Here is a 19,448-nt window from a genome sequence, read left to right on the forward strand (position 1 = left end):
TGGGTCATGTACAAGGCACTGAGGTTTAGTTTATCCATATTTTTTAAGAAACTGGAGGCAGGGGACCTTAACTCAGGACTACCCCCCTTAGCTTAGGAGGTGCAGACAGCCAATGGCATGTGCCAAAAAGAACGCTGAGCCATGAGGTCATAGCATGATCGCATTTCGATCCCAGCACTTTTCTCACTGCTCACGATTATCTTCCCCCTTTATTCTTGTACATGGCTTCTGGGACTTTGATCTAGCCTTTCCCCCTTGGCATCCTTTGATCCGCTTCAGCTTACCTTGTCTGTAACCTGACCTGCCGCCTCGCCTTCTAATCTCCCCGTCTCCCACCCCTCACCCCAATTTCTTTCAAGCCGTATCAACCACTCTCTCCTCCTTTCATCTTTCTTTTGTACAAGTGTATACAAGGGCTTTAACAAAGAGACTACAGTGTTGGAACAACAGTTCTGAGAACCTTAGAAGTCAGTCCATTCAAATGCAGCCGGGTTTAGTGGAATTCCTTCCTTGGCAGATTTGAAATTCTGCCGTCGTAATAAAAGTCAAAGGAATGTGCAGATATAGATATATATATAGAGAGAGAGAGAGTACAGAGCAGCACAATGTATGTAGGAATAGCAGCGCCAACATGAATGGACTATTTCAAATTCAGGTGTCTTAATAGGGAGGCTGTTTAGACCAAGTTATTCCATACTTTGGTGCAAAAGGCTGATATTGGGGACAAGTGACACCTGTTTTGTTAGAAGATCAGCAGTTTCTAGAGTTACCATCTTTGGTAGGGCAAAATCAAAGACGGGTCGGGCAAAATACGGGACAGGTTGGGGGTATTGGCGGGGCTAAAAACGACTTAACCTGGTGCAAAACAACTTCAAAGCAATCCATTACAATGGCGCATGAGACCCACCGGTCTCTGCCTGCGCAAAAAAACTCTCTTTCATCCTGCTCTCCACCAGGGCAGTGCAAAACTGCTCTCTCACTCTCCAACCCACCCGTCACCACCCCTGTCCCTGCAAAACCAAAGACCACTGCAGCTGACCCATGCACTGCAAGTCTGCAACCCTCCGCTATGGCTCTCTATGCCCCATCCTCTGCCCACACAAAAACTCTCTCAAACTCCTCCTTCTGGCCCTACCCCACCCTCTGCCCATGTCCCACGATAACTCTCACTCTCACTCTTGGCTCTCCTCCTCATAGACCCACCCTCCTCATGACCCACCCAACTCCTCCTGCTCAGGCTCTCAGTGTTTTCCTTCCAACAGACCCACCCTCTGCACATGCAGTTCTGAGGATGAGCCTGAGCATGTTAAAAAATAAAAAGGCATCTCATTTGAAGTCCAAACAGGACAGGGTCCAGGGCCATGTTTTTCTAGGGACGGGTGGCAACCCTTGCAGCTTCACACTTGAGTATGAACTGCTCAACCAGATGGCTATGGGATGCCCACTAGTGTGACAGCACCAGGATATGACAGCACCAGTACTCTTCCCACTTGTGAGTTCCAGCAAGTAGTATTTAGAGGTACACTGCCAGACAGCAGAGGTCCTGGTTGGTCATTATGAGAACTGGACGCTTGACTAGATGGGTCTTTGGCCTGTTTCATAAATGAGTGGAAACAAAAAGGGTGGTGCAGGTGTTTTGCCTGAGAATAAAGTCTTCAGGTGACCAGGGAGAATAAGAATAGGGACACTAAGCTCTGCCCACATCTCCCACCAGCTCATAGATGGTGAATTTCTGAAGAAGGAAGCTTCCTGTCCTTATGAGATTCTTTCCCTGGGTGATCAAGAATCCTGCAAATTTGGGCTCCTAAATTGTGCAAGGAGCCTCCATGAGGACAGGAGGCTCTCTGATTCAGAACATCAAAATCCAGGAGTTGGTGGCGATGGGTCAGCAAGAGGAGTGGAGCTTTGAATGCTTATCTTTGCTTTCTCTACTCAGGAGTAAGTTTTATATCTGAGCAGTACATCTGCACAGTTCTAGAGAGATCAGATAGGCACTATTACAAGTGGACTCCCCTGTGCCAACAGCCCTCTCTGGACCAACTCCCTTTCTCAAAATAATAATAATAATAATAATAATAATAATAATAATAATAATAATAATAATTTTTTCAAAGATGGCTCAGATCATTCTGAAAGTGACCACCTGTGAGGCCTGCTGTAAATAACCCCAACGTTGCAAGTTTTGGATGGTGCTTTTTCCAGTTCATGTCCTTTTGCAACAGCTGGCAAACAAGATCTCCTCCTCTGAACCATGCATGCCTTTTCCACAAGCTGGAGGAGGGGGGGAAATAGGTCACTTCAACATGTTTATCATGGCTGCATGTAGGTTTGCGGATGAATGCACTCCAAGAAACAAGTGCAGCTGCTGCTAAGGTAGCTTAAAATAAGAAAGGTCGTGCACCTGGGGAGCTACCTGGGAGCCCCAGTGCAAAATCTGCAGAGCTGTTGCAATAACCCCAGATTCCCTGCATGGGTGCAGCTCTCCATCATGGAGTTGCTAAAGTATTTCTTGACACTGTAGGCCTCCCTAGATACCCTTTTCATGATGATTTGTGCTAGTGATGGTATTGGGGCAGTTATACAGGATCCCATTTTCAATTCCGTTTTGTGCTTGCAAGTTCTGATGTGCACATACAGTGGTACCTCGGGTTAATAACTTAATTCGTTCTGGAGGTCCGTTCTTAACCTGAAACTGTTCTAAACCTGAGGTACCACTTTAGCTAATGGGGCCTCCCACTGCCGCTGCCACACAATTTCTGTTCTCATCCTGAAGCAAACTTCTTAACCCGAGGTACTATTTCTGGGTTAGCGGAGTCTGTAACCTGAAGCGCCTGTAACCTGAAGCATCTGTAACCTGAGGCACCACTGTATTACTTCATTGCGGACCCCATTGCTGAACCCCCTCCACCCCAGCAGGGCCCGACAATAGTAACAGTGTGATGAAACAAACTTGGCAAGACAATGTCCAGATCTTCAAATCTTCAGGTCTTCAAAATCTTTGGCTCGCCTCCTCCTTGCTCTTTGGCTGACTGACCCAGGCACTGATGGCTTTTATTTCTGGACAGTGGACCGCAGCAAAGGACTCCTGACTCGCCTGGGCTCCCACCTCCAACTGTCCATTATTGGGCAGATCAAATTTAGAGTAGGCAGGCTATCCCACCATCACAAGCTGCAGGCTGGGGAAAGACCCAATGGCCAGCAGCGAAGACATGGCTCTCAACCCCAGGGGACCATGGCAGCCAAATCCTAGGGGCCGAGGTCCCTTTGGCCCTCCTAATAGAATATTCGAGGAGGCTGAGGCCCCCTCAAAGTTGATGAGCATTGCCATTCAAATGGTGTGTGTGTGTGTTGTGTCTTGTGATCAATTATGCAGGGCGGGGCTGACATGGCCCATTCCCAAATATTTTATTCAATTTGGCACCCCTGCCGGGGACTAATGGGGAGCCCGTGATGAACGGCAACTGCTGCCCATCCCCGAGAAGGTTAAGTAGCCATTTCCAATTTGTGTTTGTCCCATAGCTTCCTGCTGAAATCCTTCAATTTTTTGCACCACAATGTTCTGGTTTAACTGTGAAACCTTCATCGCAGGGGGTTGGACTGGATGACCTTGGCGTTCCCTTCAAACTCTCACTTTCGATTATTCTATGATCATTCTCCTGTGCCCTCAAACCACATGTTTAATTGGGGCTTTTAAATAATAATTGAAAGGGACGCGGGTGGCGCTGTGGGTTAAACCACAGAGCCTAGGACTTGCCGATCAGAAGGTTGGCGGTTCGAATCCCCGTGACGGGGTGAGCTCCCGTTGCTTGGTCCCTGCTCCTGCCCACCTAGCAGTTCGAAAGCAAGTCAAAGTGCAAGTAGATAAATAGGTACCTCTCTGGCGGGAAGGCAAAGCGTGTTCTCCCTAGCAGAGAGCACGTGTTGCGGTTGGGAACAGGCCACCCTCCGGTGACTAGGCAAATTTAGTTGAATCCCGACCATTTAAATGGTTAAACTGGGTTGCTGGGGTGTTTTGATTGTTGCCAATTCGGAGGAGGGGTCAGAGTCTATATATACAAGGGCCAGACGTTGGCACGGCCTCTTGGCCGTTTTGCATCGGATCACCCGCCCTCCCGCCCTTTTATAGGGTGGTTTTTGTTTTGCTCGCTTGACCTTGCTATTGCCTGTCATGGGGTCGTCCGCCTTGGTGCGGGGGCCTAGTAGGAATTTTGCCATCTGGCTGATTGGCTGGTGCCATTTGGTTTTTGCCTACTACGTAGCAAATCGTCACAACTTGTAAGGTTGGCGGTTAGGCATTGGTTAAATTGGTGCTTGGAGGGGTAAGTGCCTACCCCTCCAAATGATGCGAATGGGAATTCCGTTAAAGGAAATCCAGGGGCTTGCCATTCTTTCGTCCTTGTCCCCGGAGTCGGACTTGGGCCGTGCAAGCCCCACAGGAACATGAGGGTGAGAAGTGATGGTCTGATGCCCCGCCTCATTTCTCACCCAATACTTGTTTCCCACGCTGGCTTCCGCTGGTGTCCGGAAGGTCAGCTCTGTCCCTGAGGGCAAGGACAGATAGTCATAACCAATGCCTAAGCAACCACTCACATTTTTTGTATTGAATAAAGTTGTGGCCAAAAAATTATGCCAAAAACCTTAAACAAAAATTGATGTGTGAAGTGTGAATTATTGGGGGGGGCTACTGTGACTCAACACGCAAATGGCGTTTCGGTGCACTGCTCTGGTTCACCAGAAGCGGCTTAGTCATGCTGGCCACATGATCCGGAAGCTGTACGCTGGCTCCCTCGGCCAATAAAGCGAGATGAGTGCCGCAACCCCAGAGTCGGCCACGACTGGACCTAATGGTCAGGGGTCCCTTTACCTTTACTAAATAATAATTAAATACTGTGCGATGTTTGGGTGCCGGATCTGGGTCAGGCTGGGTCAGCTACAGGTCATCCCAGGTCGGATCAGGGCTGCTCTGAAGTGTCAGATCAATCTCCCCATCCATCCTAAAGACATGGAGGGGCAGCAAAAAAACCCCACAAGTGAGGGATTCATCCTGGTCATGAAGTCTCCCTCTTCACTGCTGTGCCTTGTGGCAAGTTTCTCAAATTTGCTCCAGAAAGTCATGAGCTCCACGTGCAGCATGATGGAACCGTGATAATAACTGAAGATAGGAATGGCTGCTTTGGCTGATTGTGCACATAGTGATTTGCAGATCCTTCACGCATGCTCTGTCCAACATATTCCTGCTCTGGACAGCAGCTCTGAAAAAGCACCCAAAAAACTTGGGTAGAATTTACTCCTGAGAATCTGCATCTTTCTTGAGCAAAGGCATCATCAATGATTTTATTTAGGTGGTTTATGTTTACCCTGGTGAGAGGGAGTGTTGTTTATAGCTTGGGGGGGGGGGACAGATTTCCTCATGCATAATTGGTGCATAAATCAACCGTGGTCTTTCCACGGACTGCCCTCCGTCTAATGTGGTGGCGTGGACGAGACAGCTTTGATCCAAGTGCTTACGACGAAAATCACCGAGGCAGCGAAGCAGACACACGGGCACCATTTAAGGGCTTTCCCTAATCTCTTGCACTTTGAGTGATTAAATATTGGGTGACGGGTTTGGGGTGGGGTTTTTTGGTGAGGTTTTTTTTTTTTTTTTTTGGCCTTTGTTTTCTGTTTTGGATGAAGAGCATCCAGCCAACTGCTGCACCCTTTCTCCAGGAACCCTTTCTCTCTCTCCCTGGCATTTCGCCACGTTGCTAAAAGCTGGATTTCCCCTGAGAAATGGAGTAGCCTGGAAAGGGATCCCCAAAGGGGAATCAACTAACAGAATCAGGGCGGGGGAACTTTTTTTTCAGGCAGAGGGCCACATTTATGCATTTTAATCTGTATCCTGCCTCCCCCCCCACCCCCGAACCAGGGCTCAAGGAGGCTCACGAAAATTAAACATGAATAAAACACAGCAAGCTAAAAACATCTACAAGGTAATTGAACTACTGTATAATCGAACTAAAAGAAAAACAAACCCGCCCCCCAGCTAAAATCTTGTAAACAAATCTAGTAAAAAAACAGCAGCAGCACAGCACCATTAAAACCCTTTTCCTTGTCAGCACTCAATTCCCCAAAGCCTGTCAGAATAAGATAGTCTTCACCTGCTGGCAGAAGGACAAGTAGGGAGCTAGTTTAGCTTCTCCAGGGAGGGGGTTCTAGATTCTGGTAGCAGCCACCAAAGAAGGCCTTCTCCTGCATCCCCACCAGACATGACTGTGAGGCTGGTGGGAGCAAGAGAAGCCCCCCCCCCCCGAATATGTGAGAACCTGGGCATGTTCATATGAAGCAATGGGGCCCTTCCATAGTTCATCTGAAGCAGCGGGGAATTCCAAAGCTGGTTTCCCCCTGTTCTTGCAATGGAACATCTTTCCAGAGTTGCCAGAGCTTCAGTTTCTTGATTTGTAAATTCAATAAATTCAAACCACGTTGAAGAAAAAAAGTGCCTTTTTTTTTTTAAAGAACCCTCTTGAGATAAAGCCTTGGGTTAATTCTTTTGTTAATGTGGTTGCTAATAAAAGATTTATTTGTTGTTATGAAAGCGATGTGGGACACGGGTGGCGCTGTGGGTAAAAGCCTCAGTGCCTAGGACTTGCCGATCGAAAGGTCGGTGGTTCGAATCCCCGCAGCGGGTTGCGCTCCCTTTGCTCGGTCCCAGCGCCTGCCAACCTAGTAGTTCAAAAGCACCCCCAGGTGCAAGTAGATAAATAGGGACCGCTTACTAGCGGGAAGGTAAACGGCGTTTCCGTGTGCTGCGCTGGCTCGCCAGATGCAGCTTGTCACGCTGGCCACGTGACCCGGAAGTGTCTGTGGACAGCGCTGGCCCCCGGCCTATAGAGTGAGATGAGCGCACAATCCTAGAGTCTGGCAAGACTGGCCCGTACGGGCAGGGGTACCTTTACCTTTACCTTTATGAAAGCGAAGGGGAAATGCATCCGAAAGCGTGGAAGGAATGATTTTTTAGTGAGAAGATGTTTAACCTCCCCTCGAGCAAATCAGGACAAATGCGAAGTAATGGTCACATATAATCTAGCTTCCCTGTAAGCTTGGTGCAAGCAAATCAGGATGAATGCTGGGTGTTATTTTGGTGCTTTTTGAAGCATTTCCTCATTCAAGAAATCTTCTAAGCAAAGATGGGGTTATCTCAGCTGGAATCTGCATTCGATTTGAAATTGCTTTTATATATGGACTTATTGCTGTTTTAACTGTTTCATGTGTATTTTTAAAGTAAGAGTGTGTGTGTGTGTGTGCACGCGCATGTGCGCGCACACACACACACATACACAGACACAATTGTCATATATATATATATATATATGCAGGTTTTGGTGTCCTCGGGTGTCTTCCCGTGTAAAAGTTGGGGTGTCTAGGCGACGTTTCGACGAGGTCTCACTCGTCATCTTCAGGCTGGTGCTTTCGGCTTCTTGTTACTGGAACAGAGCAGGATCTCAGTGTTTGAGTTCCTATAAATACTGTTGAGGAGGTGTGGTGTATAGCCTCCAATGTTCTGGGCCGAGAGGAAGTTCCCAGGCTAGTGTGCCTTTTCTTCTTTTGTTCCTTAATTGCTTGAGGGATATCTTGAGTGATTTCTTGAGTGATATCCTGAGTACCACTTAGGTGGGTCATTAGGTGTGGATTAGTTGCTAAAGCCTTTGTGTCTTGACCTCTTGAACTTTGTGAAGAGTTTTTCTGAGAAGATGGCTGTACTGCACTTAGTTGTGCTCTGGCTTGGCTTCGTGTATAGGGGCGAGCTGTGGTTTTGTGGCCTGTGCCAGCCAGATCTGTGTAGGGATTGCAGGGGGGTGCAGCATCCGGAGGTGCCCCCATGGTTTGGCTACTGGATGGTGTCTGTAATTTATCTGTGGAGAGGGTCTGGGTTTGGGTCTGGTGTGGTTGATTGGTGGTGGCGTTCTGTGTGCCTCTGGATCTGGTGTCAGTTTTTGTGGGGAGGGCTAATTTCCAGATGTCTGGCAAGCGGGATGTGTCGCCACAAAACCACAGCTCGCCCCTATACACGAAGCCAAGCCAGAGCACAACTAAGTGCAGTACAGCCATCTTCTCAGAAAAACTCTTCACAAAGTTCAAGAGGTCAAGACACAAAGGCTTTAGCAACTAATCCACACCTAATGACCCACCTAAGTGGTACTCAGGATATCACTCAAGAAATCACTCAAGATATCCCTCAAGCAATTAAGGAACAAAAGAAGAAAAGGCACACTAGCCTGGGAACTTCCTCTCGGCCCAAAACATTGGAGGCTATACACCACACCTCCTCAACAGTATTTATAGGAACTCAAACACTGAGATCCTGCTCTGTTCCAGTAACAAGAAGCCGAAAGCACCAGCCTGAAGATGACGAGTGAGACCTCGTCGAAACGTCGCCTAGACACCCCAACTTTTACACGGGAAGACACCCGAGGACACCAAAACCTGCATTCCTATACCCGTGAAAATCTACGAAAGCATATATATATATATATATATATATATATAGTACTGTAGGTCACTTCAAGATGCCTCTTGGGGAGCAATTCATCATGATCATTAATAATAGTAACACAGTGGATGCTCAGGTTACGAACGTGATCCATGTGGGAGGCACGTTCGCAACCCGCAGCGTTTGCAACCCACAGCGCCGCGTCTGCGCACGAGTGGGCCGCTCTTCTGCACTTCTACGCAAAGCACGATTTGGTTTTCTGCGCATGCGCGAGCACCGAAACCCAGAAGTAACCCGTTCCGGTACTTCCAGGTTCAGCGTTGTGCACAACCCAAAAATGCACAACCTGAAGCATCTGTAACCCGAGGTATGACTGTACAGATTTGTGGTCTCAGGGGCAGACTAGTCTTTAACATTTCAGTGGCGCCCTGTGTGATCTCAAAATATGGCAACCCCTGCCTCTTGCCTTTCGTTCTGCTCAGTTCTCTGTGTTGTAGTTGCAAAGGCCTCTCTCTAGCTTTGGTGCTCAGTGCAGTGGAGCTGGTCACACTGCCCAAAATCCATCTCTGGTGGCCTGGATGAGTCCCAAGTATCCTCAGGTTCTAGTCGCTACATGTGTTGCATCTGAAGAAGAAGAAAAGGTTTTTTGCTTAAGAAGAGCCTGCTGAATGAGACCAAAGGCACAGATTGTTCGATATCTTGTTCTCACAGTGGCCTTGTGCCCTGAGGAGGTTACTTCAGTGCTGCTAATGCAACAGTTTGACTTCATTCCTGGAGGCGCACTCCATTGTCAACAGTGGCCAAGCAGGTGCCCATGGAAAGAACACAGGGAGGACCTGGGTGCAAAGAGATCTCTCCTCACTTATGAATCAAAACAGCTGGTATTCAGAGGCCTAATGTCTTGGAGAAGGGGACAACAAAGGACGAGATGGTTGGACAGTGTTCTCGAAGTCACTGACATGACACCCATTGTCTCAGGAATTGGGTAATCACCATCTCAAAGGAATGGCCAGACTACCAGGGAAGGCAATCAGATAAGGCATTCTCAGATAACCTGGCAGACAGGAAAAACAACAACACTCAAATTTCTGTTGTAGACCGCCTTTTCTGTGATGTAGGTATGATGTTTGTGGTCTTGAGTTCCAGGGAAGGGAATTTAAAATGTCTGTATAAGGGCAGGCACACCTTTGTTCTGGGTCCTTCTCCTTTCTCCTCCGTGTAGGGGAATACCCTGTTGCAACAGTTCAATAAAGATCGGGCTCACTAGCTGCTTTGCTTCTCAATATTCTCTGGTTGCCCTCTGTTATTTTCTCCGACCGGTGGAGAACCTACAAAGGACTCTAGAAGGGCTCTTGTGTCACCTATAAGGGAATAATGGCAGATTTTGTTTATTACACCCTGAATGCTGCTGCTGCTGCTGCTGCTGCTGCTTCTTCTTCTTCTTCTTCTTCTTCTTCTTCTTCTTCTTCTTCTTCTTCTTCTTCTTCTTCTTCTTCTTCTTCTTCTTCTTCTTCTCCTCCTCCTCCTCCTCCTCCTCCTCCTCCTCCTCCTCCTCCTCCTCCTCCTCCTCCTTTGGCTTTCTGATGGAGTCATAGAATCATAGAGCTGGAAGGCAGCGCTCAGAGGTATTTTCAATACATTAAGCAGCATAGAAATTAAATAATCAAAATAATCAATCAGCTCTAACACAACCTTGTCGACAGACATTCCTCCAATAAATAATAATATCAAGTTTTTCCTGGGGAAAAATGATAAACTGGAACAAGAAATCAATTGCTTCTGAACAAAGGGAAAGTTCCCCTCTCTGGCTCACAGGCCAGCCATTGCACAAAAAGTAGTTTTTCTCTGTTTGGGGTGTGTGTGTTTGTGTCACGAAACAGCCCTCATATAAAAATGGAATTCAGCTCAAAGTGAGATTGTTGAGGAATTGTCTTCTGCTGTTCCTTAGATGGAGTCAATGGAGCCTTTTGTTTCTAAAGCTGACCAATGGCTGAAGGTTGGCTTTGTGGTGTTTTGTTAGGGGGGGGGCGGTGAGGGGCAAGGAAGCACAGAAAATGCCTTCCGACATTGTAACTACCACTGTGGCATGGAGACAGGATTCAAAATCTGTGAACCCAAAACAGAGGAGAAATCTTCTCCCACGGACAGCTCTGTCTTGTGTTTCAAGATCCACATTCCCCCCACCTCCTCCAGTGAATGGAGGGGTGAAAAACCACACTTTACAATACTTACCCTACTCTATTTCTGGTTGTTTGTTTCCAAGGTGCTGGCAAATCAGCGTTCAGGAACACGGTGGCCCGGACCCCTGATTTACAAGACTGATTTATAGGCCACAATCAACTAGCTCCCAGATAGGGAGCCTTTGAATTGACGCAGCACCTGAGAACTCAGCTTGAAGATGGTTGGTTTGTGTGTTTTTTTCTGATTAAAGGCTCTTCAATTTCTTACCACTTTCCTGATTGTCAGACTGGGAGGCTGTCTAAAAAAAGAAGCTCTTAACACATATTCTCTGTTTAAAAGGCAAGCGCATCGTTTTGCTTACTCTAATCCTGCCCCAGTCTCTGTTATTCAGTTTTTTTAAAAAAACCCTTTTACAATAATAAGTAATATTATTTTATTGTTTTATCCATTTATCTGTACATATTGCATTTATTTTATTATATTTCATTTACAAATTGCACCCTATGAAGCATTTTCACATCGCAAATATATGTTAAAATTTTCATATATAAAAAACAGTTTGGAACCCTTATGTATCTTTAAGCGACAGGCAACCCGCCCCCCCCCCGCACGGTGACTTTCGGTGACTCAGTCTGACTTTGATTTTGATCTGGAGTGAGTGGGATGGCAATGTGAGACAGGGCTTTCTCAGTGGTGGCCCCTAAAATGCTTTCTCTATGGAGATCTGACTGGTGCTTTCTTTTCTCTACTTCTGGATTAGGAACATGTTCTAGGTCAGGGCCTCGCAACTGATTTTATTCATCAAAATAAAAAGTAGCCATTTTAAGCACCCCCTTCCACACACACACACACACACACACATGTTTATTGCATATTTATGCAGTTTGGCCTCGATAAAAGACTGATCTTCTGAAATACATTTTTGCTGCAAAATAAAAATAAAAATCAGACCCCATAAAAAAATCTGCACCAGCCCCACCTCAGGCTGCCTCCTCCATTTACCCTCTACTAAAAATAGGAGCATGGGAAATGGGAAATGGCAGTGCAATATGTACCACAGGAATTTTATTTATTCTGTTTCCCTCATCCTTCATCCCTGGACTTCCCCAGAGAAGTCCATCAATAACATTTGAGTCAAGATCCTCAATGGTTGTGCTCCTTTTTTCTGTTTGAACAGTTTGCTCATATCTGTAGATCCAGATATATTTTGGCATGCACCTTTCACTTGATGAAATCATAGAATCACAGACTTGGATGGGACCACGAGGGTCATCTAGTCCAACCCCTGCAATGAAGGAATCTTTTTGCCCAATGTGGGGCTCAAACCCACAACCCTGAGAGTAAGAGTTTCATGCTTTTGCTGACTGAGCCAAACCTTTAAAATCGGCACACAATATGAGTACTGAAACACAGCCGATTTGCACATATCCGAATTTGGCAGTGCACTTCTGCCACTAAACAATGCTTCCCAGAATTCATATATTAGGGTGCAATGTGCACAAAAAATTGAAAATAATAGTGAAAATAATTCATTATGTTAGGAAAAATTGCTTGCAAAAATGTCTACACTCCTCAAAGTTGCATACAAAAATATGTGTATTAGATAGCCTCATACAGCTGTTTTTAGCTGGCGATATGAATTTTACTGATACAGTAAAACTTTCATAAACAGACTTTGTGCGTGAAGTCTGGTCTATCCAAAGCAAAATTCACCAAGCCCGAGGATAAGCGTGAGTAGAGCATCCAAGAAGATTCTTCTAGAAGCCTTCTCAGAACTTCTCAGCCTCCTCGTCACCACCTCCTCCTAGTATCTCATCTCACGTCTTCCAGAGTTGAGCTGTGTTGAACTCTTGCTCAAGTGAATCCTGGTATTATGGGCTTTCAGTTAAAAGGGGCTTGACAACTCAGATTCTCTGATCTCCCAGAAGAAATCTCTCCCACCTCAGTGGCCCAGAGGTCTAAAAATGTCTGGCTGAGAAATTAATATAGCAGAACAAACATCTGCTCTGGCACCCACCCGGTGCCTCACGATGCTCCAATATAGATGCAGCTATCTGACGAGGCTTTGAAAGAGCGGCTTTCATAAGCCTCAAGCTTAGCATAGGTGTTGATTCTGGCAGTGGCTCCAAAAGCGACAGTACACTAACTCCCAGTTCTTGGCAGTTTCCATCGGAGAACACTCCTTCATATCATACCTTCAAGCAGGGGTAAATCACACCATCGCTGCGTGCCATATGAGATCATATCTTAAATCCATCACTGAGCCACATGATATAGGCTGTTGTGTGATGTAGTGATAGCTCAATGGAAAACAATGATAGTTGCTGGGACTCAACTGGTGGCAACAAAACAACATATACAGTTATTCTTTGTGTGTGTGTTTTATCTTTTTTATGGGGTGTTAGGAAAGGTGTAGTACTTCTGGTGGGGGACACATCATGCTCCTTCTGGGGTAGTTTGTCCACCTTTGGTCCCTATCCTGCACTCAGCTGTCACCTGTGGCTCCTAGAGGCTATCAGCATGTGAGATTGGCGACACCCCAGGAAACGGCTTTGACTGGCCAGCTAAATATCAGACGTCAGGGAATCTGATGCCCCTCCCTCATGGCTGGCAGCCAGAAATGGGAAGACAAGATGTTCTTACCATAGTATTTTATTCAATATTCACAAAGAGTGACGGATGATGCCACTTCTCAGGTAATGGCGTTGCTCCGAGTAAAGTCCAACCCCCTCCGTCTCTCCTATTCTATGTCATCCCTGCGCTGGCTTAACTGTGCTTTCTGCCTCTGAGCTTTCTGTTCTACTACTCTCAATGCACGCCAGGTCCAGGGGGGAGGGGTCAGGAATGCTGTCTAAAGGCACTGAGTCTGTGCCCCTGAATTGTGACCTTCTGCAAACCACGGTTCTAAATCTATACTGCCTTCCTCTTCTTGGGGAGGTTCAGGAAGGGGGGGGGGGAGGTTCACCATTCCTCCTCAGTCCAGTCCCTGACACTAAACCAGGTAAGGGTAGCTGATGGGTCTCAAACCTTTGGTGAGTTAGGGATTTCCTCTGCATACAAAAGCAGGCTCTTATGGATTGAGCAGACAAGACCAATATTGGGCCCAGCGGTCAAGAAGGTGGTTTCTGCATGTGCTGTACAGGGAAGTCACTTACAGACTCATTGTTAAAACTGTGTTTATGGAAGACAATCTTACTCGGCTACGAGTGATCGCCAAGTAGGAAGACAGGGAAGTGAAGGGCAAGATTAGATGCAGACACACAAAGATTTTTTTAATTAAAAAAAAATCAAGACTCCTTGCGCACCACTCCACTCCCCCTTTCTTCCCATCCAGGGTGGCCCTGCCCTCTTCCTGTACCCCAGAGACAACACATCATACAAGGCTGGGCCTCAGCAGTGGTACCCTCTCCCCCTCCTCTTCCTCATCTGTTTTCCAGCAGCCGCTATGAGCTGCCCAAGGGACGAGGCGGGCACTGGAAGCCACGGAGAGGCAACAGGGCGCTCCCTCACCTCTGCCAAGGACAAGCAACAGCTCATCGTCCTCCCCAAGCTCAGTGGTAGCAGCGCTGCCGGGGCAAATAGGGACATTTTGGGTTCAAATTAGAAGCCAGAATGGCTTCTGTATTTTTGGGACTGTCCCTGGAAAATAAAGACACTTGGAGGGTATGATCTCTGGGTTGCAGCCTCTCTACCCAGCAGCCAAGATGGTTCCCGCCTCTGTTCTCCTTTCTTGTTCCCAGCAATCCCTGCTCCTTGCAAAAGGACACTCTTTCCCGGTAATAATAATAATAATAATAATAATAATAATAATATCCATTCTCAAGGAAATCAGCCCTGAGTGCTCACTGGAAGGACAGATTGTGAAGCCGAGGCTCCAATACTTTGGCCACCTCATGAGAAGAGAAGACTCCCTGGAGAAGACACTGATGCTGGGAAAGATGGAGGGCACAAGGAGAAGGGGTTGACAGAGGACGAGATGGTTGGATAGTGTTCTCGAAGCTACCAGCATGAGTTTGACCAAACTGCGGGAGGCATTGGAAGACAGGAGTGCCTGGCATGCTCTGGTCCATGGGGTCACGAAGAGTCAGACACGACTAAATGACTAAACAACAACAATAATAATTTATTATTTATACCCTGCCCATCTGGCTGGGTCTCCCCAGCCACTCTGGGCGGCTTCCAACGAAACACTAAAATACAATAACCTATTAAACATTAAAAGCTTCCCTAAACAAGGCTGCCTTCAGATGTCTTCTAAAAGTTTGGTAGTCATTTTTCTCTTTGACATCTGGTGGGAGGGCATTCCACAGGGCGGGTGCCACTACTGAGAAGGCCCTCTGCCTGGTTCCCTGTAACTTGGCTTCACACAGTGAGGGAACCTCCAGAAGGCCCTCGGCGCTGGACCTCAGTGTCTGGGCAGAATGATGGGGGTGGAAACGCTCCAATTCCTGCCAATTCTTCTATCTCTGTCCGCTCCTCAGAGCTGGGGGGAAGGAAAGCTCTTTTGCACTGTCAATGGCCCTTAATGACCAGTGTTGTTTCTTAAGGGCTCAGGTTTTAACTGCTTTGCATGAACCCCCTTGCTTGGCACAGTTCTGCAGCCTGCATTTCCCCTTATCCCAAATATGAGCAAGATTCCAACATTCATTAATTTCGTGTGTGTGTGTGTGTGTGTGTGTGTGTGTTCCCCTCCAAACTTATAACACTCTATTCATTTTCTCCATGCCATGTATCATTTTATAAGCATTATCATGTCACCTCTGCCTTTTCTCTAAACTAAGAAAAGCCCCAAATCCTGCAATCTTTCCTTGTAGGGGAGTTGCTGCTTCATCCCTGCCTAGATCATTTCGGTTGCCCTTTTCTGAACCTTTTCCAGCTCTGCAAGGTAAGCTCAGCCCCTCACCCTTTGAAATTATAAAGACGTTCCAAAGTGGTCTGTGAGTGGAACAGGGAAAAAACACACAGAAGTATGATAAAAATGAAGGCGTAAAGATAAGCAAGGGCAATGTTGAACAGAGATCTTGACAGTTCTGCCTACATATTGTTGTTTAGGACTATGAGCCAGCAAAGACTATCTATGCAGTATAAACATGCTGGGCAATTCTTGAAAAATGTTCTGAACTGCTTATTGAAATTTAAACAAAGCTTACGGCAGGATTATACTCTGTTTGAATGCATACAATTGACTAAGCCATGGTGGTGAGTTGCTGAGGCAAGAATGGAGCACCTTTTAGACTTCTACTCTGCCTGTCATTCTTAGGAGCCACTCAAAGATTCATTGGGGCTGGTAGGGTGTAAGGCAGGAGGCTAACAGTAGGTGGAGCCAGAGACAATGGCAGACAGAGCCAATGGATTTTGGTGTGGCAGTACCCCACAAGGCCTAATGGACCGGCCTTCACTGCAGAGGAGTTCCTGAGACTCTGATAAGTGGAGCTTCAGCTTTTGAATGCAACAGAGACAGTACATTTCAAGGTATTTATTAAGAGTAAAGTTTCTACATCACTACAAGGCACGTTGCAGATTTATTTGGTCAACATGGTACCATTTCCAGCATCTGAATAGTCGCTTTCATGATCTTTCCCCCGTGTGGGAAACCTGTAACCTTCCTGGTGCTGCTACATCACAACTTATGGGGAAGGCCCATTGCTCAGAGCATGTGAAAGGGGAAAGTCTTAGGTTCAGCCCCCAGCATCTCCAGGCAAGTCTGAGAGACCCTCCCAGACCCTCCAAGTGCCCCTATTTTCTAGGGACAGTCCTGGGTTTACAGAAGTCATCCCAGTTTCTGATTTGAGCCCAGAATGTTCCGCTTTTCCTTTGGAGGTCCCTATTTTCATCAGGGAAGTATTGGAGGATATGGAGTTATGCAACCCCAGAGCCCAGGAGATATCTTCTGATAGCTTCTAAGTATACAACCATTAGAACATATCTGAAGGCAGCCCTGCATAGTTGAACAGGGGCTGATGGGAGTTGCAGTCCATCAACAGTGGTCCGCAGGCTCCCCAACTTTAACATTTGCTGATTTATGTTGGGTTTCTCTGTCATTCAATATGATGCCCGCAGAATATCTGGACCACATGCTCTGAATTTTAATGGTTATTCTAAGATCTGCCAATATATGTCTGAACAAAAGGCCTTCTGGCTTGTGACCTTTTCCAGAATGACAAAATAAAGGACTGACAGAGTGGTTTGTTCAGGGATATTGAGCAGCTTTAAACAGGCTGTCAAGTTGTTCGGGGAATGATATTTTGGACCAACCTGCCAGTAGCGTCTTCCCACTTCCTTTTGCATGGACTGCTGGGAGCCTGGCCCTATGGAGTTCAGGGCTACCAAAGCAGCCCCAATGGTGTCTGTTTCTCTGCCAGCAAGTTGGGGCTGAGACATAATCCCTCACTCATGACTAGGATAACGTTATCAATCTAGTCTGTTAACTCGGGGGGGGGGGGGAATGGCTTTTCCATTTACAGTGCTATAGAGCAGTTTCAGATACTTAGACGCTTCTTCTTCTTAATGGACTACTGTCTTCTCTTGTCTGGCTGTCAGTAGGCTACATTAATATTAATCCCCCTGTCAGATAATGCAAAGTGTATCTTCCAAAAGCAAACTTGTAGGTATTCTCTGCAATAAATCTGCACAATGCCTCAGAGATTCTATGTATCAGACAATGCCACTGATTGTTCCCTATTGTTTAACCCTCAAATCAAATTACTAGCCCAATTTCAATAGCCTTTGCTATGGGTTTCACAGTGAGGTTCCTATGTGTGTGTGTGTTTAAAGTTCTCTAAGGCAGTTTGTACTACACTAGGGATGCGTGGTAGACCTCTGTGAGACTCTGCTGGTCTGATCCTAACTCCTTTCCGTATCTTTCAAAGAAGCTTTGATGTTCCTCCTGAGAAGGAGCCACCAATTTTCATCCAAAACTTTTGAAAAGAGCTCTTTAGGTGAAGTTTGGTGGCAATGCTATAGGCCAGGGATGTCCAACAGGTTGATCGCGATCTACCGGTTGATCGTGGGATGTCCCTGGTTGATCCTGGGCGATCGCAGGACCCTGATTACCCCCCCCCCCAAAAAAAAGCTCGACTTTGGGCAATCCAATGGGTAGATCGCTGCCAGTTTTTTTTACAGTGGGAGTGGATCGCAGTCTCTTGGAAGTTGGACATGCCTGCTATAGGCCAGGCCTTTTGTCCATTTGAGCAACCTTGAACTTCTTGACATTATCTGCCTCCATCAGAACATGACACTTGGAGATGTGGGTCATAGCAGAGACTTGGCTAAATGGTTTGCCTTCCTTGGGTTGTCTAAGATCAGCCTTTTGTTTTGGACTACAACTCCCATGAGCCCCAACCAAAATGACTAATGGCTGGTGATGATGGGAGTGGTAGTCCAACACTACCTGGAAGAAACCAGCCTAGGGAAGGATGCCTTAGAAACGTTTTCATACCCCTCCAACATTTCTCCAATGAAAATAGGGATGTCCCATTCCATAATGATAATTTTACTATTTGAACCCCACACATCTTATCGGGTTGCCCCATCACTCTGGGCAGCTTACAACATATATAAAAACATAATAAAACATTAAACATTTTTTTAAAAAATCCCTGTACAGGATTGCCTTCAGCTCGGGGATTGGATAACTCCATACCCCCCCAACATTTGTCCAATGAAAATAGGGACATTCCAGGATCAAATCAGAAACCAGGATGGCTTCTCTAAATCAGGGACATTTCTGGAAAATAGGGACACGGGGTGTGTGTTTTCTTTTATGAGGAACCCCTGCATTTCTTATAATCAGCTCCAGTAAAACTGTTTTCTGTCCCATTGACCTTGAGCAGGAGCTCTCCACGCTGGCTGCAATGTTTTGTTGTAGGGTGATGTTGTGGACTCTCCTTCCTTGGAGCTTTTCAAACAGAGGTTGGATGGCCATCTGTCATGGATGCTTTAGCTGAGATTTGACATGTTGGATGGTATGGCATTTTTCATTTCATTGTGCCCATGTGCTTTTATTCTTTTCATCTTTAACTGTATTACCTGGGTGGGTACGATTTCACAGACAGCAAAACAGCAAAGCCTTCTGTCTGATAAGAATAAGAATAAGAATATTAATAATAATAATAATAATAATAATAATAATAATAATAATAATTTATTTGTACCCTGCCCATCTGGCTGGGCTTCCCCAGCCACTCTGGGCGGCTTCCAACAAAGATTGAAAATACATTAAAATGTCACACATTAAAAACTTCCCTGAACAGGGCTTCTATGACAAATGAAAGTCTTAACCCCCAAATGAATCCACAAGTAATTAAAATTCAGTATGGCCGCAGGACTTACAACAGTTCCCATCCTTCTTTCAGCTATGTTAAGCTGGCTTGACTGTCCTTTGTATTCTCTTAGGGTAAACCTCATTTTCTTGTGGAAGGAAGACAGTTCCATAAGGTCAGTGGCCATCTTTAATCTGTGGGACAGGAGGGCGACGGCTTGCTTGCTTTTTAAATGGTTATTCAAGATGGCACCTTCCTCACCCGACTTCCCCAGACGGATTGTTGGCCTCCGTAAACACTGAGCTGATTAAACCAGGTTCCACCCAAATACTGCCAAAGTAAGATCCTTCCTGAAAATCAAAAAGGTCACAGAACATACAAGACCTGAGTTCTGTTTGAACTTCAGCTTTACAGAGAACAGGAGGGGGATCAGAAATAACAGATAACACAAGCCTTCAGGTTTACTATAAGATCATTAAGACCCAGAAGGAGCCCCGCTGGGTAAGATCAAAGTCCCCTCTAGACACACTGGC

The sequence above is a fragment of the Podarcis muralis genome, chromosome 14 (genome assembly GCF_964188315.1).
Source record: "Podarcis muralis chromosome 14, rPodMur119.hap1.1, whole genome shotgun sequence".
NCBI lineage: Eukaryota > Metazoa > Chordata > Lepidosauria > Squamata > Lacertidae > Podarcis > Podarcis muralis.